Source organism: Stenella coeruleoalba, assembly GCF_951394435.1.
Source record: "Stenella coeruleoalba genome assembly, chromosome: 21".
Classification (NCBI taxonomy): domain Eukaryota; kingdom Metazoa; phylum Chordata; class Mammalia; order Artiodactyla; family Delphinidae; genus Stenella; species Stenella coeruleoalba.
The window spans coordinates 25,035,056-25,057,507 of NC_137167.1; the positions used below are offsets into that span (position 1 = coordinate 25,035,056).

A 22,452-nucleotide genomic window follows, 5' to 3' on the forward strand; every position below is an offset into this window, starting at 1 on the left:
GGGCCGCAGCCCACTCAGCCATCTGCACTCACATTTGGAGTGTATTTGAGAGCAGAGGTGTGACCTTTTACTTCCCCTGATGCCAATGAATAAAATAATCAGTGAAGCCTTTATAGATAGAGGCTTTCATTGGTTTTTCAAAGGAAGAGGCGGCAATTTGTAGTCTATCTTATTTCTTACTCCAGGAGAGATTTAAGGCATGAACGATGTTGAAATTTCAGGTGGACCCTTGTCACTGGCTCCCTGATGACCTTCCTCCCTCCTCTTCTACCCCTCGTGCATCTCACCTGGCGCCACCTCACATGTCTGCATCTCCGTGTCCTAAGACCTTCTTTTACCTTCTTGATGCTCTCAGAAAAAGATGTTGACATGGGGTGTCAGTCTCCATAGCCCGGAACACAGTCATTTTTTGGTGGGAGTTTTGTGGAAGAGCCTTGAGGAGACCAAGCCTTTTCTTTCCTTTTTATTTATTTATTTATTTTATTATTGTGGTGGAGTTGTTTTACAATGTTGTGTTAGTTTATACTGTACAGCAAAGTGGAGTTCTCTGTTCTTATACAGCAGGTTCTTTTTTATTTTTTTATTTATTTTATTTTTTTTTTGCGGTACGCGGGCCTCTCACTGTTGTGGCCTCTCCCGTTGCGGAGCACAGGCTCCGGACGCGCAGGCTCAGCGGCCATGGCTCACGGGCCCAGCCGCTCCACGGCATGTGGGATCTTCCCGGACCGGGGCATGAACCCGTGTCCCCTGCATCGGCAGGCGGACTCTCAACCACAGCGCCACCAGAGAAGCCCATAGCAGGTTCTTATTAGTTATCTATTTTATATGTATTAGTGTGTATATGTCAATCCCAATCTCCCAATTCATCCCACTACCACCACCCCGCTTTCCCCCCTTGGTGTCCATACGTTTGTTCTCTACATCTGTGTCTCCACTTCTGCCTTGCAAACCAGTTCAACTTTACCGTTTTTCTAGATTCCACATATATGCATTAATACATGATATTTGTTTTTCTCTTTCTGACCTACTTCACTCTGTATGACAGTCTCTAGGTCCATCCACATCTCTACAAGTGACCCAATTTTGTTCCTTTTTATGACTGAGTAATATACCATTGCATATATGTACCACATCTTCTTTATCCATTTATTGATGGACATTTGGGTTGCTTCCAAGACCTGGCTATTGTAAATAGTGCTGCAATGAACATTGGGGTGGAGACCAAGCCTTTTCTTCTCTCTTTTCAAAAAACTGCTTCCCCCTCTGGTTGAGCAAAGACAAGGCATGATGTCTCTTCGGTGCTCTTATCAGCTCTTTAATCAAACTCCCTGCAGCTAGCGAGAGACAGCTGCATATTTTTTCCAGGAGTTAGGTAGGGTTCTTAATTGCAAAGAAGAGATGTTAGGCACATCACAGACCTTTTGGTGGGGCTGGATAGAGATGTTCTGTACGAGGCTGTCAGCCCCGCTGCAGGGCCCCGCATGATGAGGAGATGCCCTGGTACCCGGGCACAGGCCTTGTTCCAGGGATACCTGCTCCCATGCAGGGAAGGTCGGGGGCCAGACCCGGGGGCCTTGCCTGCGTCTGGCCGCCAGGAAGGCTGGAAAACGCCTTTGTTGTTGTTGTTGATGTTTGTGCTCATGTTGCCGTTTGGGAAGGGGTAGATCCCAGCGAGGGAAAGTGACAGAGGTGCAGGGAGCCTATTTGGAAATGCTGGGCGGCCCCGTGGGAGCCACCGCTGGAGTCTGCTCCGTGGATCCCATTCTTCATCCCCACGCTGTCCAATAGCACTCCCTGTTGTAAATGCCTCCGTCCCGTATAAAATGCAAACACGCTTACTTTTACCCCACTCATCGCACAGTCTAACTCCTAGTCAGGGTCTGGGAACAAAGTTCACTGAGTTCAACCTGACCCCTTCCTGGTTTCTGGGCCCTGTGTACTAACTACAGCCAACACAGCCTTTCGGAAACTAGGTTACAGGTTGTTCAGGTTGCTTTAGTTTCATTATAGATGTATACGTGACACAGCGAAGAAGAACTACGGGGGTGAGGGTAACTCCCGTCTCCCCTGCCCACTCCACGTCCCCTTGGCCCCGGCCAGTGGCTCTGCTAGTCTGAGTCCTTGACTTTGCGGGTGAGGGTGAGTGAGTGTGCTTCGTGCCTCAGATGCCTGAGTTCCTGGTGGTCCTACCTGCGGGAGTCTCTGCAGGCTCCCGTGAGCTTTTGCAGGGGATGTGGTGGTGCCAGTGAGGGATTCAGAGGAACCCCTGGTCTGACCCTCTGCCCTTGCTCGGAGCAGAAGCTCCGCTGCGTCCTAATACTGTGGGTCCACTGATGCCCTTGCCACCTGTCGGTCCAGCAGCCTGAGCGGCTCCCAACTCCCCCTCCAGATCCAGTCCACAGGGCATCTCTGTGTTTCCATGGATAACTCACTCCACAGGGCATCCCTGTGTTTCCATGGATAACTCACTCCCTGCTGGACTGTCCTTCCCTGGGGACCAAGACGCCTAACAGGGCAGACCAGAGAGTCCTGGGGACGGGAATCAGGGCCTCCCTGACAGCCTCCACGCTTCCAGGAGCCTGTGTTGTGGCCACGGGAGGAGGGGACCACGTGTGGCTCCTGGTCCACGGTAGACACTGAATCTTGGAGGAACGGGCTTCTCGGGACAATTTCCGGAAGCTGCCAGCAAAGCTGGCCCGCGAGGAGCCTCCATGGCACCTGCTGCCCCGGATAACCCCAGAGTGGCCTGTGACGCCCCCTCTGCACCTCCCCACACCCAGCCCCCCAGCGCCCCGGCACGGCAGCTGCCTTGCCTTCAGTTTACAGGCAAAGTTGCTGAAAAGGGCAGTTTTGTCAGATTCTGCCTTTGGGTAGAATTTTAACTGTGGAAATTCATGGAAATGTAGGGATAATGTTTAAAAGACACTCATTAATATTATTGACGTTTTGGAGCGGAGAATTCTCTGTGGTGGGCTGTCCTGGGTGTGGAAGGATGAGGGCAGCGTTCCACATTCCCACCCACTGATGCCAGGACCCTCCCCCTGACTGTGAGCACCAAACACGGCTCCGGACATTGCCAGATGCCCCCAGGGGCTGAGGTCAGCCCCCAGCCCCGCTGAGAAGCACCTGAGGTTTTCAGGCTTATTGGCGTCAAGTTGGTGATAATTTCCCCTTCCAGGCCTTGGGGGTCCTCTGTCTCCCTTTATATCTGTGGTTTTCAAATGGGGCACTTTTGCCCCCATGGGATATTGGCAATGTCCAGAGAGATTTTTGGTTTTCACAGCTGGGGGGAGGGCGCTACTGACATCTAGGGGGTTGAGGCCACGATGATGTGAACCGTCCTGCAATGCCCCCCAACAGAGAATGATCTGGTGCAAATGTCACGAGGCAAGGCTGAGAAACCCTGCTTAACTTTTATGGTCTAACCTATGGTACTTAGGTATCTTCAAGAGTCTGAATAAGAAAGATACGGGGATCATATCATCTTGATATAGAACCATTTCTCTTCAATGTTAGAATTTTGCATGGGGGCTCTTAGGAACATTGAATGGAGCGGGTTTGCATGCAAATTTAAAACGCACATTTGCACTTTTTGGGATGACAGTAAACTGTTTTTGAAACAATCTACTGGAATTATTCAAATGGCTATCGTTTCATGGATACAGTGGTTCAGCGTAAGTAATGACATGCATGGTAATTCCTGTGACTGCATCCCTCACACCGAGTTTAGCACAGTATTTACATTTCTGTTGTGTTCTGACAAGGAAACAATCAGGCTGCACTTTGATATTTTGTTTCATTTAAAGTGAGAGAAATTATAGAAAGCGTTCTTAGCCCTGGTTCCAGGTCAAGCCACAATAATTATGAATTCAGAAACTTAATTTATTTTGCAGAAGAAAATTCACTTTCCTCGGGGTAACTACAAATAGATCTGTGTTTCTCAGAGACAAATGTTATGGAGAAAGAGAAACAAAATAGGACCCATTTATGATCCTAAACGTCTATATATGATCGACTTATGCTTCCAGAGGCAGCCGTCTATTAAAATGTTATTCATTTTCAGGGGGCAAAGAGTCATTGGTTTTTAGTTAGGGTTTTAGAACGCCCCCTGATTTCTTACAATGTGTTTACTTTGACAAACCTAATTTTTTCCCTTATTAAATGCATGAGTCCACTTTGGGTTGGTTGTTTACGGGGCTAAACCTAGTAGTGGGTTCTTCCGTTTCTCCTTTATCAGCAGGAAGGCCAGGAGGGCTCTGGTGTCACCCGTTGTGTTGGTGGAGAATTCAGTTTCTAATGTTACAGAATGAAATAGAGGCAGAATGTGTAAGGTTAACCAGCATTTGCTTGGCGGTAGGGACCCAGGCTCTCACTCAGATGCGTCAGTAACCTTCCTTGACTGTGGCCAGGCTCGTTGCAGTCTCCTTTCACCACCACCCGTGAGTGAGTGAGGGGCCATGCTCATGAGCCCTGGATCTCCTCACATCTGCAGGAAGATCACACTTACCTACAAGGACTCCTGGGCATAGGATGGCTAATATCCATTGCCTTTATAACTAAATAATTTTAACTGTTTTAGCAGCAAGTAAATTTATATTAAAAATAAATTACACAAATTCTTTGTGAAAGTACCTTCTCTCTGGCTAGTTCAGAGACTTACTTGTAGAAATTGTGAACACTGTAATTGTAAATTGTGTTAAGTTAGTTGTCTCTTCTTTTAAAAATCATATAAGCACTATATCTTACCTTGAAGAGATTAGCATAAACAAAACAAGATTCAGAGATGGTCATTGTTTTTTTTAAAATTTTTATTGGAGTATAGTTGATTTACAATGTTGTGTTAGTTTCGGGTGTACAGCAAAGTGAATCAGTTATACATACACATATATCCACTCTTTTTTAGATTCTTTTCCCATATAGGCTATTACAGAGTACTGAGTAGAGGTCCCTGTGCTACACAGTAGGTCCTTATTAGTTACCTATTTTTTATATATCGTAGTGTGTGTTATCTCAATCCCAACCTCCCAATTTATCCCTCCCCGCCCCTTACCCCCTGGTAACCATAGGTTTGTTTTATGCATCTGTAACTCTGTTTCTGTCTTGTAAATAAATTAATTTGTACCCTTTTTTTTAGATTCCACATGTAAGTGATATCATATGATATTTATCTTTCTCTGTCTGATTCACTTCACTCAGTATAACAATCTCTAGGTCCATCCATGTTGCTGCAAATGGCATTAGTTTGTTCTTTTTTATGGCTGAGTAATATTCCATTGTGTATATATATATATATATATATATATATATATATATATATATATACCACATCTTCTTTATCTATTCCTCTGTTGATGGACATTTAGGTTGCTTCCATGTCCTGGCTACTGTAAATAGTGCTACAGTGAACATTGGGGTGCATATGTCTTTTCGAATTATGGTTTTCTCTGGGTTTATGCCCAGGAGTGGGATTGCTGGGTCAGAGATGGTCATTGTTGTCCTGGTTTACTTTCCATGTATTTTTATGTCTCTCTCTCTCTATATATATATATATCTCCACAAGATATATTAATAAAATGATTATACCAATTGTTTCAATAACAGATGTTTTAACAAATTAATACAGTATATTATGGCAACTCTTCTTGTTCATAAAAATATTTTAAAATATTTATTTTTATTGAGTTATAATTAACATACAATATTATATTAGTTTCAGGTGTACAACATAGTGATTTAATATTGTTACACATCATAAAATTATCATCATGATAAGACCAATGACCATCTGTCACCACACAAAGTTGTTACAATATAATTGACGATATTCCCTATGCTGTACCTCACATCCCTGTGACTTATTTATTTTATAACTGGAAGTTTGTGTCTTTTAATCCCCTTCACCTATGTTGTCCATCCTCCCATCCTTCTCCCCTCTGGCAACCACCAGTTTGTTCTCTGTATCTATGACTGTTTCTGTTTTATGTTTGCTCATTTGTTTTGTTTTTTACATTCCACATATAAGTGAGATCATATGGTATTTGTCTTTCTCTGGCTTATTTCACTTAGCATAATACCTTGAGGTCCATCCATACTGTTGTAAATGGCAGGATTTCCTTCTTTTTCGTGGCTGAGTAATATGCCGTTGTATACATCATTGTCAACTGGGTGGGCTGGTTATGCCCACTGAGGTCTGCTCATATAGTGGTGTACTTCGTAGCTGTTAAAATGTTTTTATCCACAGATGAATACCGTTAGGTTGGTACACCTCAGTTGATGTAGCCAGCCTCTCAGGTTGACAATGATGTCCAATTCTCTCGTAATATGAATACAGCTTGGACGAATTACCTCTATTTAGTTACTTTATTATTTCCTTAGAATACATTTTTGGCGTTAAAACGTTTCAAAAGGTATGAAGATTTAAAAAATTTTCAGTGTGTATTTCAATACAGAAAAATGCACCTGTTTGCCTTCCCACCAAGATTACACACTTAACAGTATTTGCTTTTAAAATTCTCTTTATAATTACTGGTTTGACAGGTGACACGTAATGGGCGATTTAATTTATTACTTAGGTTAGTGGTTCTGTTGAATATGCTTTTTCCTCTTTTGTGTGTGTGAATTGCATGGTTGGGTCTTTTAACTCTTTTCATATATTTATGATCCAAATATTTTTTCTTCTCAGATTGCCATTTAAGTTTCAATTTTATAATTTTTAATTGATGTATAGTTGAGTTACAATATTGTGTTAATTTCAGGTGTACAGTAAAGTGATTCAGTTTTATATATATATGTATATATATATTTTTCAGATTATTTTCCATTATAGGCAGTTACAAAATATTGAATATAGTTCCCTGCGCTATACAGTAAATCCTTGTTGTTTATCTATTTTATATATAGTAGCGTGCATGTGTTAATCCCAAATTCCTAATTTATCCCTCTCCCCTCCTTTTTCCCCTTTGGTAACCACAAGTTTGTTTTCTGTGTCTGTGAGTCTATTTCTGTTCTGTATATAGATTTATTTGTATTACTTTTTAGATTCTACATATAAGTGATAATCCTGTGGTATTTGTCTTTCTCTGTCTGACTTACTTCACTTAGTATGACAATCTCTAGGTCCAGTCCATCCATGTTGCTGCAAATGGCACTATTTCATTCTTTTTTATGGCTGTGTGGTATTCTGTCGTATATATGTACCAATTGTCTGTTGATGGTCAACTTTACAATTTTTTATGCAAGAAGTAAACTTTCATACAGTCATGGAGGAATGTATTCCTTTATGATTTCTGACTTTGGTGTCATGCTTAAAAAGCCTTCCTTTGTCAGATTTTGCATAAACATTCAGCTCTATTTTACTTTAATACTTTAATTTCATTTTTCCCTTCAAATCTCTAATTCTGGATTTATTGTAGTTTATGTATAAAGTAAAGGCTGTACTTATTTCTGCCACTAAGAGGGCAATGAGCTGTTGTGCTATCATTTAATGAGAAATGGTGCTGTTACCTGTTCCAATATCGGATTATCTCTGTATTTTGGGAAAATGCTAATTGGGGTCACTCTTCTTTTCCACCGATTTCTTTTCATAAAAGTTTACGTTGAAGCTTTTTTTTTCTTTTCTTTTTAAAATGCCTGTTGGGGTAATAACAGCTCTGTGTGTGTGTGTAAGAACTGATGATCCCTAAACAAAATACTGTGGGAAAAACACTGTAGGGTCCGTTAGGACGAAGAAAATAGCCCAGGCTGGGTGCCGCGGGGTGGGGCCCCCAGGCCTGAGTCCGTTCCTTGTGATGAAATGCCATCTTCAGGACACCTGTTCCCTCTGACGCCACACGTTAGCGGTTAATCTGGCTTTGAGGGTTATGAAGACACAGCCACAAACCCAGTAAGCATTCTGAGGGCACGTGTCATTCCAGGAGTAGGACTGGGGATCAGACAGCCTGTTAGCTAGTTCTTCCTACTATGTTCCTAGGGCGTTTTATTCTTTCTGATGGTACTCGTGTAATTTGTGCAGATATGTGAGAGACATGTCAGGTAGCAGTGACTGCTCAGTTATCCGTGGAATTTTGGGGTCAGCGTAGTGCCCTTATCCTGAGAGAATTCAGATTTTTCTTTGTAACAGATCACCTCAAACTTGTTGGCTTAAACAATATATATTGATCGTCATAGAGCTCTGTAGGTCGGGAATCCGGCACCGTCTCACTGGGCGGAAATCAAGGCGTCCGCAGGGTGGGTCCTCTGAAGCTTTTCCAGTTTCCAGAAGTGCTGTGCGGGTCCCGGTTCTTGCCTCCACCCTGCCCTCAAATCCAGCAACATAGGGAAGTCTCTCTGAGGGTCCCTCTCTGTTCTCTGCTTTTTACGGACATATTTGATTATGTGGGATTATCTTCTCATCCCAGGATCCTGGACCTAATCCCATCTGCAAAGTGCCTTTTCCATGCCGGGGAGTGCTCACAAGTCCTGGGGAGTAGGACGTGGACATCTCTGGCGCCATCGTTCTGCTGCCACATTTATTTCTAATATCTTATAAATTTGGATTTAGCGTTCCTCTTTAGAGATTTTATCTTTACCATGAATTTGAACAAAATTTCTACGTTTCCTGGAAAAATAGTTGCAAAGTAAGTTTTTCATCTTTTATCTATATTTCAGAGCATAACAGGTAAGATGAGCTCCTTTACCATTTTCAAAGTGCTGGAAAAAATTATTTACTGGGGCTGACGGTCCCTCAGCCGGACCTGGATTTGTGATTTCACCACCAGTGCAGTGGACTTTTCCTCTTAGGTGACGCATATAAACGTAGTTAAGATGTTGCCCTAAATAAACATGAACTAACCAAGCACAGGATTTGTTACTGGGAACAGGGAAACCCAGGTTGAATTACTTGGTGAATATGCTAAGAACTGTCTGGGATGTAATTACGTTTCATCATCCTGTGAGCCTGCCCCACAGAGACGAGCCCCTGCCTGGAGGTCGGCGTCAGGCTGCACGTGTGCAGGACGCGGGCTGGTGGATGGTGGCGCGTTAGGAATTCACAGGCCTCGTGGCTGGGTTTAGAGGTGTGCCCGGATACACCGCTTTCATTTGTGGGCTTTGAAGTGAAACGTGTGAGTGCCGGCGGCGCTGTGCACCATCGTCGTAGGGCATCCAACAGATCCTGAGCAGACACGGGCTGAGGACGGCTTCCTTGCCTTTTCTTAGGGCCTTGAACTATTATTCAGGACGTTTTTGTTGAATGGGAAGAGTGATTTCTTCTAGTTAAAACAACTGTAAATTTCATTGCAGTTCACACTTCTCTGCATTTTAATTTGTGTTTCTTTAAAGCGGTTGGATCTTTTTGCCTTAAAAATAGCTGCCTTCCTCTAGGGAATCAGTGTGAAAAAAGAAGAGCTGCTTAGAGATACAGCTTTTGGGTCACATCCTTGTCGTTGTCTGATTCTCCCACCGGCGTGGTTTAGAATGCGGTTCTCCTGACGGTTTTATTGGTAGATTCTTCCCAAATGTGCTCTGTTTTATTTCTCAAAAACTTATTTCATGTAAATTAAATACTTTCAGGACTGAGACTTGATTAACTCAAGTAGGACTGTCCTTGTCCTGTTAAGTGTCACGTGTGTGTATGTGTGTGTGTCTATGCGTGTGTGTGTGTCTGGGTGTGTGTCTCTATGTCTGCATGTCTGGGGGTGTCTGTATGTGTATGTGTCTGGGTGTGTGTATCTGGGTTTGTGTGTGTGTGTCTTTGTGTGTGTGTGTGTGCGCGCGCGCCTCGGCGTCTCTGTGTGTGTCAGTGTCTGTGTGTGTGTCTGTGTGTGTATGTCTGACTGGGCATCTCTGTGTGTGTCTCTGCATGTGTGTATATGTGTGTTTGTCTGTGTGTCTGCGTTTGAGATCTTAGACGTGCTCAGAACACTTTATGAACTTCAGGTATGAACCTGGAATATCATTCTCTTCTCAATGTTAGGCTGAGTGTCCAAATTCTTGAAATACTTAGAATAATGAAATCATAGGTCTCTTTATGTTTGGGGCTATTTCCAGCCTCACATGTAAACCTTCCTCCCATGTCGGCCGGGCCCTTGGATTCGTGGACACTCTCGGGTTAGGTCAGTTGGTCCCGAGGCTCTGACACTTATGCATTTATCTCAGGGTTGAACACGGGTCTTTCTGGTCATGTTTGAGACCTTGGGTTCTGATCCGAAAACACTTCCTTCCTCTGAAGACTGTCTCTGGGTGGGTGACGGACCTGTCCTTACGTAACAAATAAGCGCCTGGACTTGAAGAGCCATCTGTGACAGCAGGACATCACAGTAACACAGCAGCTGTGTGGTCCTGAAGAACCTTTTCTCTTTCTTAAATTTAGACCTGTGTGTCCTGCAGGCACTCACTGGGGGAACCAGAGCTCAAAGCACAAGGCCTGGATGCAGCTGGTTTGAGGCAGACAGAGTGATGGGCTTTGTTGCCCTGCTTTCCTGTAAAACTGCTGACGTGTGGGTCCCTGTCCTCTCCTCCACAAGGACGATTCTTCTTCCCAGAGGCATGTCATCTCAGAGCTCACGCCACTCAGAATTTTAACTGTGATGTTTCCACTTGTACGGCCGTTCATGGTGAATTGCCGTTTAAATAAATAAATACATATGCTGGGGTGTAGGTGGTTAGAAATTTTAAGGAGCGTTTGGGTAGGAAGTCTGCACTGAGCAGATGTTAACAGTGTCTTGCCTGCAGCTCGGTATGGATGTGTGGACCTGCAGACAGAGCTGGGAAGATCTTGGGGTGGTGCAGTGGGCGAGCCAATTTTGAGGCTGGGAGAGGAAGATGGAAATGTGGGATTGACTTGGTCGATCTTTGGCGGGGGGCTGGGCAGGTTAACATGTTTGTTTGGTGAGGTTGATATGTCACTAGAGCTGGAAATACGTTAGAAGGTTGACTTGTTAGAAAAAGACAATTTTTAAAAGCAGCTTTAGGTTCACAACAAAATTCAGAGGAAGGTACAGAGGTTTCCCATGGACTTCTGCCCCCGCCATCGTCACCATCCCCTCCGGACGGTGCATTGGTTACAATTGATGAACCTACACTGACACGTAACCATCACCCAGAGTCCATGGTTTACCTTGGGGTTCACTCTTGGTGTTTGTATATTCTTTGGTTTTGGACAAATTTATGATGACGTGAAGTCACCATTACGGTCTTGAACAGAGTAGTTTCACTGCCCTAAAATCCCCTGTGCCCTGTCTGCTCAGCCCTCCCTTTGACAACCCCTGATCTTTTTACTGTCCCCATCACTGTGCCTTTTGCAGACTGTCATGGAGTTGGATTCACACAGTCTGTAGTCTTTTCAGACTGGCTGCTGTCGCCCAGTCATATGCATTGGAGGTTCCTCCTCTTTCCATGGCTTGAAGGCTCGTTTCTTTTTAGAGCTGAAGATGGTTGTTTACTAAGAATATATTTGGAGACGGATGAGCTTCCCTTGCGGGAGGCCCCAGAGAGGGGAGACCAGGGGAGGGCGCAGGGGACGCATCCATCCCAGGGCCTGCTGTGCGTCCAGGGAGGAGTGGCCAGGACGGGCCTGGGGCTGTTCCGTGGAGAGCAGCTGACATGCGTTCTGTCTGGAGAAGAAAGGCCTGTGAGTAGGTGGAGGTTTGTCAGGTAGAAGCCATTTTGAGTTTGTTCCGTGTGTTCTTACATCTGGGGCTGCAGACTCTGGCCTGCGGGCCAGGTCCAGCCAGCCGTGCGTTCATGGCCGCATGTTCATGGCCGCGCGTGGGCTCCATGGGGTGGGTGGGCTCCATGAGGCCTGAAAAGCCTTAAACAGTTACTGCTGGGCCTTTCACAGAAAGAGCTTTCTGGCTCCTGCCCTAGAGGTGGCCCTACCTCTGTAAATGGTACGGGGAACACTTCCCGTTCTCGAGGGTGATGCCATGGAAACCCGTGGGGACCGTGGGGGTACCTGGCAGCTCGAGAATTCCACGAGGCTGTTACTGCTGCCAAGGGATTTAGGGCAAACGCGGGAAAGAGCTTCCCATAGCTACGGACATTATAAATCTTTCAAAGTCCCTGGCAGAGTTTAAAGTTTGTCCACCTTGTTGAGGTCCTGGTCACGGTGAGGGCGAGATTTGGAGGAAGGTAGTGCTTTGAGGTTGTTGGGAAGCCCTTTTGTGACTGGTGGGGATTAGGCTACAGGAATCCAATTCTCTTAGGTACCCGGACATTTTCTCTGTTAAGGCAAATAATTGTTTTAGGGATAGTTTATGGAGACAATGTGAGAAATAATGTGTTACTCAGCCTAAGACCCAAAATTCTAAAGAATGAACTAGAGTAAAACAACGTAAGAGTCATGAAGTGATGGTCAGTATCCCATAATTGTCATTCAGAGCCAGGGGGCGGGGCCTGGCGTAGTCCTGGGTCTCCGGAGGAGACAGAGGTGCCCGGTGTTGTCATCTGGGCTCAGAACAGCAGGAAGGTGCAGAGAAAGTAGAGGCCCCTTTAAGAGGACCTGCTGGTGGATTTGCGTTTCTGTAGGAATAAGTCGTGAAGCAGGGAGTCCGAGGCCCTCATGGGAGTGGCAGCAGCTTCCTCGGTCGCCGGAAGGACTTTGGAGAGCGGGTCAGGCCTTGTACCACGGCTGCATCGCTAAGGGGGTGGTGGCTTTTCCCCAGGAGAGCAGGTCACCCACCTCCTGGCTTAGATGACACCCAGAGGGCTCTTCTGTTTGTCTTCTAACGTCGCCTTAAGTGGCGCATCAGACTCCGAGTGCTGCCCTTTATCCTTTTGGAGTTGTTTGTATAATGGGAGAGTTTCCTTCAGCTATTTCATTCTACAACAGAACAGGCAAGATAAATGCTTTATCTTCCCCTTTATTTACAAGTTAGCAAAATAATGAATTGTTCCTGTCACTCTCCAAAGATGACCCTTCATTTAAAAGTATTATTATAAGTCATGGATTAAATACATTTTATGTTGTTTTAGTCCTTTGAGATTATTACCCGTGTTGGTGCTCAGACTTTAGTGACTCCTGTCTTTGGCCGGGGGGCGGGTCTCTTCAAGTTGGCATCTGAGGCCTTTTGACCCAGTGCTAGAGTTTTTTAGAGATGTCCATATTGTCCATTTCTTGGTCCCAAGACCTGGATTAGCCAGTGTCAAGGGAACCTGCTGTATTTAGTGAAAGTGGCATCAAGACCACATTCTTATTTCTAGAGGTGCAGGTTGGTCATTGTTTCTTGATTTTTGTAGGGGAAAAGCTGGGAAAAACGTGAATTTTTGAAGACAGACTACATTTTGAATTCATACTGGTAATTGCAATTCAAATGCAATTTTTACTACACCTCTTTTATGTTACATTTGTATCTCTTTTCTCCCATGCTGAAAATCCTGATTTTCAAGAGCACAGAGGTAATGGAGTTAGAACAATCTATTATTATGCATCTGCTCTATCCCACATTATACCTACAGCAGGATTAAAATAACAAGGGAAACCTATCACCAACAGGACCCCTGAAAACCATGAACAATCTTTCTCATTTGCTGTCACATTTCCTCCACTTTTGATTGCTGTCAGTGTTGTCAGAACATGTATCCATTAAACACTGTGTTCTTCCTTTAACCCTCATTTAGTCTGTCTACATGTGTTTACTTCCAACTACTGGTCTTATGTCCTCATGGTTTCCTGGAGCCTGTGGTCTAGTCACTTCTTCAAAAGAGGCTCATGGAAACAATAATCCTCGAGTTATTATGTGTTGACATCAGCTTTTCTGTGTCCTTTATACATGAAAGGTCAGTTTTGCTGGGTAGAAAACCACTGGCTTATATCTCCTTTCCCAGCTTACCTTATGTTCTGCCTTCCTTCTCTGCAACACAGTGCTGTGGAAAAGGCTGCTGGCAGGTAATCTGTTTCCCTTATAAAGTCACTTATCTTTTTGTCTAGATGTCAGAGGAATTTAATTTTCTTTAATGTTCAGTAATTGCAGTATAATATGCCGTGGTGTTAGTTGTTCTGAGTCAGTTTCTCTGGTACGTGGTGTGTTCTTTCAATACGTAGTCAAACCTTTTTTTGTTAAATTCAGTAGACTTTTCATAAATTATATCTGTGAGCATTTGTTCTGTTCTGCTGCTTTAATGTCCACATTTAATGACTCCTATCATCTGTTCTTTGTATCCTCTTTGCCTGCCTTTAATATTTGCCACTTCATTTCTTTTTTATTTTAAAGTTACCTTCCTTTTTTTTTTTACCTTCTCTTAATGTGTCATTTATTATGTTTGTTCTCACTGATTCATCATTTCTGAAGTGAACTACCGTTTATTTCTAGTTTTTTCCCCTGAGTTCTGTCACTTCATTTCTAAGTTTTCCTCATTTTGATCTACATGGTTGTTTCCTGTCTGATAACTTAGAGTAGCAGGTGGTTTTTTAAAATTTATTTTGTCTTTCTGGTAGGATTTCATTGTGTGTGGGGATGTTATTCTGCTCCTTTGATACTTTTGTCTTTTTCTTCTTAAATTAATTTTCCCCAGCTTTATTGAGATATTTCTTCTTTGTTTCTCATAACTTTATATCGGGCTTGACCTTGATACTTGTCTGTTGTTCATTTTTGTGTGAACTGAATTTTGCTGAACTTTAGAGGAGAGCAGGGCCAGGATGACTTTCCAGTTCCTTGATGTCTCCCATCCTGATGTTTGCCTGGAGAGTTAAGATATGGCAGCTTGGTTTCTGAGGCTCCCTGGCTTGGTCCCCCTCCCCGGTTTTGTCCAGACAGTTTCATTCCTCCCTCATCACCCCTACAGCCTGAGCAGTTTCTTCTCAGTGTGGGACCCTGTCCTGGAAGGGAGGTCTGGCTGACCAATCTCACGTCCATAGGGGCCGTGTTGGCTTCATCACGGCTGTCGGATTGGGTGAAGCCCCTTCCACTCCCAGTCCCCACCCCACTCAGGCTGGCTGCCCGTGTGTGGGGAACACCTGTCAGCCCTGGGGGGAGGGTGATGCTCTCAGTCTGCCCTTTGCCCTGTCCCTTCCCCCTTCCCTTCCTTGCACACAAAGCCATGCAGTTCCTGGTACTGCTGGTGGTTCGCCTGTTTCTTTGTATTTTGTACTTCACGGGGCTCTCTCCTCACCTAGTTTTATTGTAAGTGGTATTCATGAACTTTTGTGTTTTGCTAACTTGTTACTTTGTATGTTCTGATGTGGAGATTTGGGGAGATTAAAAACTGTGCTGCTGTTTTTAAAATATTCACCATATTCTACATACATTATTTTAAAGATTATTAATACATTTTCATATAGAACCTAAACAAAAATCTTGTGATTTTTTATGTTTACTATATTCTTGCTATATAATATATTTATTTCGCATATAGTCTTTTAAAAGTAAGTAAATGCTTTCAGTATTTGTAACTTTATTTAAAAGATATGCTTAAACCTGGGTTGTTTTAGACATACTTTAATGGATTATTTAGTAGATTAAAAATATTTTAAAATATTAGTAATATGTTTTGGTATGTCAGATGCAAATGATTTTGAAGGTGATTTTGACATTTAATGGTACCTATTGACATAAGCATTTTTGATACTGAGTGCTCTTCTAAATTTCTCATTCATTTAAAATATTTTATCACTTTGTGGTGTAGCACAAAGAATAGTATTCCCTCAGCTTTTCCCTGGAAGTAAATGAAGTAGAAGGGAAGTGTGTTTGTAGGTTGTGGAGATCAGTAATTTTTCTGTCAGGAAGTGGGACTGGAGAGAAATAATAGGGCTGGTTCATGTGTAAATCAATTTAGTTTTTTAAAAAGAAACTTCTTATTGAAATATAACATACCTACAGAAAGTGTGCTGTTCTTGAGTTTACAGCTCCCTGAATTTTCATGGAGGGAACACACCCAGATCAACAAATGAAATATTTCCAGTTTCCATGAGGCTTCCTGTGCCCCTTCCCACTTACCATTCTTCCTCTCCCACCAAGGGCCCCCACTGTTCTGACTTCTAACAACTTAGATCAGTTTTGCTTATATTTGGTTTTGCTTATATTTGAACTTCTTCATATAAATAGAATTGTACCATACATATTAACTTTCTTGAACAAATTTATCCAGATATAACTCACAATTAACCTGTTCCAAGTTTGTAATTCAGCAGCTTTTAGTGTATTATTTAGTATGTCCATAGAGATGTACCACCATCACCACAATCAGTTGTATAAAATTTTTATCACCCACAAAAGAAACCGCACATCCCTTGGCCACCCACTCCCAGTCCTTCCAGCTCTGCTGCAACCCTAGGCCACCACCATCATCTTTTTTCGGTCATCTCTTTTTTTGTCCTTTATTCTATTAATATGGTGTTTTACACTAATTAATTCTGGATGTTAAACCAGCCTGGCATTCTTTGGATAAACCTGGTGTGTATTTTCTTTTATTTGCTCGTTCCCCCTCAACATTTGTTTGTGGATTTACCTATCTTGCATTAATGGTGAATTGTTCCTAATTTATTCCACGGTTTATCTGTTCCTTCTCTTGTTGGTGGACACTTGGTGAGGCCACAGGGTTTGCCTATCATTAGTAGTGCTGCTTTGAATGTTCTTTTATTTGTCCTATAGTGAAAATATGTTTGCATTTTTTTGGTATAGACTTGGAATTGGAAGTTACAGTTTATACGCTGGCCTGTATTCAGGTTGAATAGATATTTCAGAACAGTTTTCCAAAGTGGTTTTTACCCAAATACACTTCCATCAACAGTGTGGACAATTCTTGTTGCTCTATATTTTGGCCAACTCTTGGTGTATTCTATGCTTTTCATTTCAGTTATCCTGGGGAGTTTGCAATGGTTTCCGATTATAGTTTTTCTTTTTCTTTCTTTCTTTCTTTCTTTCTTTCTTTCTTTCTTTCTTTCTCTCTCTCTCTCTCTTTCTTTCTTTCTTTCTTTCTTTCTTTCTTTCTATCTTTCTTTCTTTCTCTTTCTTTCTTTTTTAACATCTTTATTGAAGTATAATTGCTTTACAATGTTGTGTTAGTTTCTGCTTTATAACAAAGTGAATCAGCTATATATATACATATATCCCCATATCCCCTCCCTCTTGCATCTCCCTCCCACCCTCCCTATTCCACCCCTCTAGGTCATTGCAAAGCACTGAGCTGATCTCCCTGTGCTATGCAGCTGCTTCCCACTAGCCATCTATTTTACATTTGGTAGTGTATATACGTCCATGCCACTCTCTCACTTCGTCCCAGCTTACCCTTCCCCCTCCCTGTGTCCTCAAGTCCATTCTCTACGTCTGCGTCTTTATTCCTGTCCTACCCCTAGGTTCTTCAGAACCTTTTTTTTTTTTTTTTTTTAGATTCCATACATGTGTGCTAGCATATGGTATTTGTTTTTCTCTTTCTTACTTACTTCACTCTGTATAACACACTCTAGGACCATCCACCTCACTACAAATAACTCAATTTCATTTCTTTTTATGGCTGAGTAATATTCCATTGTATATATGTGCCACATCTTCTTTATCCATTCATCTGTCGATGGACACTTAGGTTGCTTCCATGTCCTGGCTATTGTAAACAGAGCTGCAGTGAACATTGTGGTACCCAAGTCTTTTTGAATGATGGTTTTCTCAGGGTATATGCCCAGTAGTGGGATTGCTGGGTCATATGGTAGCTCTATTTGTAGTTTTTGTTTTGTTTTGTTTTGTTTTTTTGCGGTGCGCGAGCCTCTCACTGTTGTGGCCTCTCCCATTGCGGAGCACAGGCTCCAGACGTGCAGGCTCAGCGGCCGTGGCTCATGGGCCTAGCCACTCCGCGGCATGTGGGATCTTCCTGGACTGGGGCATGAACCCGCGTCCCCTGCATTGGCAGGCGGACTCTCAACCACTGCGCCACCAGGGAAGCCCTATTTGTAGTTTTTTAAGGAACCTCCATACTGTTCTCCATAGTGGCTGTATCAATTTACATTCCCACCAACAGTGCAAGAGGGTTCCCTTTTCTCCACACCCTCTCCAGCATTTATTGTTTGTAGATATTTTGATGATGGCCATTCTGACTGGTGTGAGATGATACCTCATTGTAGTTTCGATTTGCATTTGTCTAATGATTAGTGATGTTGAGCATTCTTTCATGTGCTTGTTGGCAATCTGTATATCTTTGGAGAAATGTCTATTTAGGTCTTCTGCCCATTTTTGATTGGGTTGTTTGTTCTTTTGGTATTGAGCTGCATGAGCTGCTTGTAAATTTTGGAGATGAATCCTTTGTCAGTTGCTTCGTTTGCAAGTATTTTCTCCCATTCTGAGGGTTGTCTTTTCATCTTGTTTATGTTTTCCTTTGCTGTGCAAAAGCTTTTAAGTTTCATTAGGTCCCATATGTTTATTTTTGTTTTTATTTCCATTTCTCTAGGAGGTGGGTCAAAAAGAATCTTGCTGTGATTTATGTCATAGAGTGTTTTGTCTATGTTTTCGTTTAAGAGTTTTATAGTGTCTGGCCTTACATTTAGGTCTTTAATCCATTTTGAGTTTATTTTTGTGTATGGTGTTAGGTAGTGTTCTAATTTCATTCTTTTACATGTAGCTGTCCAGTTTTCCCAGCACCATTTATTGAAGAGGCTGTCTTTTCTCCATTGTATATTCTTGCCTCCTTTATCAAAGATAATGTGACCATATGCGTGGGTTTATCTCTGGGCTTTCTATCCTGTTCCATTGATCTGTATTTCTGTTTTTGTGCCAGCACCATACTGTCCTGTAGCTTAGTAGTATCTTCTGAAGTCCGGGAGCCTGATTCCTCCAGCTCCATTTTGCTTTCTCAAGATTGCTTTGGCTATTCAGGGTCTTTTTATTTTATTTTATTTTATTTTTGCGGTACGCGGCCTCTCACTGTTGTGGCCTTTCCCGTTGCGGAGCACAGGCTCTGGACGCGCAGGCTTGGCGGCCATGGCTCACGGGCCCAGCCGCTCCATGGCATGTGGGATCTTCCCGGACCGGAGCACGAACCCGTGTCCCCTGCATTGGCAGGCGGACTCTCAACCACTGCGCCACCAGGGAAGCCCTGTATTTAATTTTTGATAGTTTGATTAATATGTGTCTTGGCGTGTTTCTCCTTGGATTTATCCTGTATGGGACTCTCTGCTCTTCCTGGGCTTGATTGACTGTTTCCTTTCCCACATTAGGGAAGTTTTCAACTATAATCTCTTCAAATATTTTCTCAGTCCCTTTCTTTTTCTCTTCTCTTCTGGGACCCCTATAATTCGATTGTTGGTGCATTTAATGTTTTCCCAGAGGTCTCTGAGACTGTCCTCGATTCTTTTCATTCTTTTTTCTTTATTCTGCTCTGCAGTAGTTATTTTCACTATTTTATCTTCCAGGTCACTTATCCGTTCTTCTGCCTCAGTTATTCTGCTATTGATTCCTTCTAGAGAATTTTTATATTCATTTATTTTGTTGTTCGTCATTGTTTGTTTGCTCTTTAGTTCTTCTAGGTCCTTGTTAAACATTTCTTGTATTTTCTCCATTCTATTTCCAAGATTTTGGATCATCTTTACTATCATTATTCTAGATTCTTTTTCAGGTAGACTAGCTATTTCGTCTTCATTTGTTTGGTCTGGTGGGTTTTTATCTTGCTCCTTCATCTGCTGTGTGTTTCTCTGTCTTCTCATTCTGTTTAACTTACTGTGTTTGGGGTCTCCTTTTCACAGGCTGCAGGGTCGTAGTTCCCATTGTTTTTGGTGTCTGCCCCCAGTGTGTAAGGTTGATTCAGTGGGTTGTGTAGGCTCCCTGGTGGAGGGGACTGGTGCCTGTGTTCTGGTGGATGAGGCTGGATTTTGTCTTTGTGGTGGGCATGACCATGTCCGGAGGTGTGTTTTGGGGTATCTGTGACCTCAGTATGATTTTAGGCAGCCTCTCTGCTAATGGGTGGGATTGTGTTCCTGTCTTGCTATTTGTTTGGCATAGGGTTTCCAGCACTGTAGCTTGCTGGTCCTTGAGTGGAGCTGGGTCTTGGCGTTGAGCTGAAGATCTCTGGGAGAGCTTTCGCTGTTTGATATGATGTGGAGCCGGGAGGTCTCTGGTGGACCAATGTCCTGAGCTCGGCTCTCCCACCTCAGAGGCACAGGCCTGACGCCTGGCTGGAGCACCAAGACCCTGTCAGCCACACGGCTCCAAAGAAAAGTGAGAAAAAAAGAAAGAAGAAAGAAAGAAAGAATAAAATAAAATAAAGTTCTTTAAAAATATATTATTAAAAATAAAATAATTAAAAAGTCATAAAGAGAGAGCAACCAAACCAAGAAACAAATCCATCAATGAAACAAGCACTAAAAACAAAAAATAATCAGACAGACAGAACCCTAGCACAAATGGTAAAAGCAAAGCTATACAGACAGAATCACACAAAGAAGCATACACATACACACTCACAAACAAAAAGGAAAAAGAAATCTATATATAGAAAAAGGAGGAGAGCATCCAAATCAGTAAATAAATCTATCAGTGAAAATAAACTCTAAATACTAAGCTAAGGTAAACATAAACCAGAAACAAATTAGATGCAGAAAGCAAACCCCAAGTCTACAGTTGCTCCCAAAGTCCACCTCCTCAGTTTGGGGTGATTCGTTGTCTATTCGGGTATTCCACAGATGCAGGTACATCAAGTTCATTGTGGAGATTTAATCCACTGCTCCTGAGGCTGCTGGGAGAGATTTCCCTTTCTCTTCTTTGTTCACACAGCTCCTGGGGTTCAGCTTTGGATTTGGCCCCGCTTCTGCGTGTAGGTCGCCTGAGGGCATCTGTTCCCACCAGACAGGACGGGGTTAAAGTAGCAGCTGATTAGGGGGCTCTGGCTCACTCAGGCCGGGGGGAGCAATGGGTGCGGAATGCAGGGTGAGCCTGCGGCGGCAGAGGCTGGCGTGACGTTGCACCAGCCTGAGGCGCTCCGTGTGTTCTCCCGGGGAAGTTGTCCCTGGATCGCGGGACCCTGGCAGTGGCGGGCTGCACAGGCTCCCAGGAGGGGCGGCGTGGAGAGTGACCTGTGCTCGCACACAGGCTTCTCGGTGGTGGCAGCAGCAGCCTTAGCGTCTCATGCCCGTCTCTGGGGTCCTTGCTGATGGCTGCGGCTCGCGCCCGTCTCTGGAGCTCGTTTAGGCGGCATTCTGAATCCCCTCTCCTTGCGCACCCCAAAACAATGGTCTCTTGCCTCTTCAGCAGCTCCAGACTTTTTTCCGGACTCCCTCCCGGCTAGCCGTGGCGCACTAACCCCCTTCAGGCTGTGTTCACGCCGCCCACCCCAGTCCTCTCCCTGCGATCCAATCGAAGCCCGAGCCTCAGCTCCCAACCCCGCCCGCCCCGGCGGGCGAGCAGACAAGCCTCTTGGGCTGGTGAGTACCGGTCAGCACCGATCCTCCGTGCGGGAATCTCTCTGCTTTGCCCTCAGCACCCCTGTTGCTGTGCTCTCCTCCGTGGCTCCGAAGCTTCCCCCCGACCCCACCACTCCCCGTCTCTGCCCGCGAAGGGGCTTTCTAGTGTGTGGAAACCTTTCCTCCTTCACAGCTTCCTCCCCGAGGTGCAGGTCCCGTTCGTATTCTTTGTCTCTGTTTTTTCTCTTTTCTTTTTCCCTACCCAGGAACGCAGGGAGTTTCTTGCCTTTTGGGAGGTCTGAGGTCTTCTGCCAGCGTTCAGTAGGTGTTCTGTAGGAGCTGTTCCACATGTAGATGTATTTCTGATGTATTTGTGGGGAGGAAGGTGATCTCCACGTCTCACTCCTCCACCAGGTTGAAGATCTCCCCCCAGTTGTAGTTTTAATGTGTGTTATCTGGTGGGTAATGAAGTTAAGCACCTTTATATATGTTTTTAGTTGTTTGGCTCGTTTTCAAGGTGCTTATATAAATGTTCTGCCCATTTTTCTAATGAGCTATTGTCCTTGTATTTTTTAAAATTTATATAGTAATAGATTATATATTCTGGCTATCCATCTTTGATTTCAGTTACTTTTTCTGACTCTGTGATTGAATTAACTTTCTTCATGGTATATTTTGATTAGCAGATGTTCTCTGTTTTAATATAATCATTTTCTCCTGTATGCTGGCATTATTTTTTATGTTATTTAATAATTCTCTTCTCATTCCCAGGTCATAAGATGATCCCCTAGGTTTTCCTCTTGAATTTTGTTTTTTTTCACTTTTCTCATTTATATTTGCTCTCAATCTGAAACTGGTTTTGTGTATGATGTGTCAATTTACTTTGAAAAGTAAGGCTTTCAAATTAGAAGCATTATTTTCAGTAGCAGAGGAACTGGATGGTAATTGTGTCTGCATGTTCTGCTCCGTGGCTCCATAAATCGTACATGTGATTTATGTAACATTTCCCCAGTGTTTTAGATCAAGAAATTGACAGAGAAGGGGATTCAGCAGATTGCCGTGAACCTCAGTGTTGGGTCTGGTATTTGCCTGTACGTCTTAGAGGCTAAAAAAGCAGCCCATTACTGTGTCATGATGCTGGCAGAAGATAGGGCGTG

General features: G+C 43.5%; 1 protein-coding gene across 1 annotated transcript in view; it reads left to right on the plus strand.

Moving 5' to 3' along the window:
* The window catches only part of DLGAP2 (DLG associated protein 2), a 718,648-nt gene that overhangs the window by 93,123 nt on the left and 603,073 nt on the right, over positions 1-22,452 (plus strand). The gene's annotated exons all lie outside the window — the stretch shown is intronic.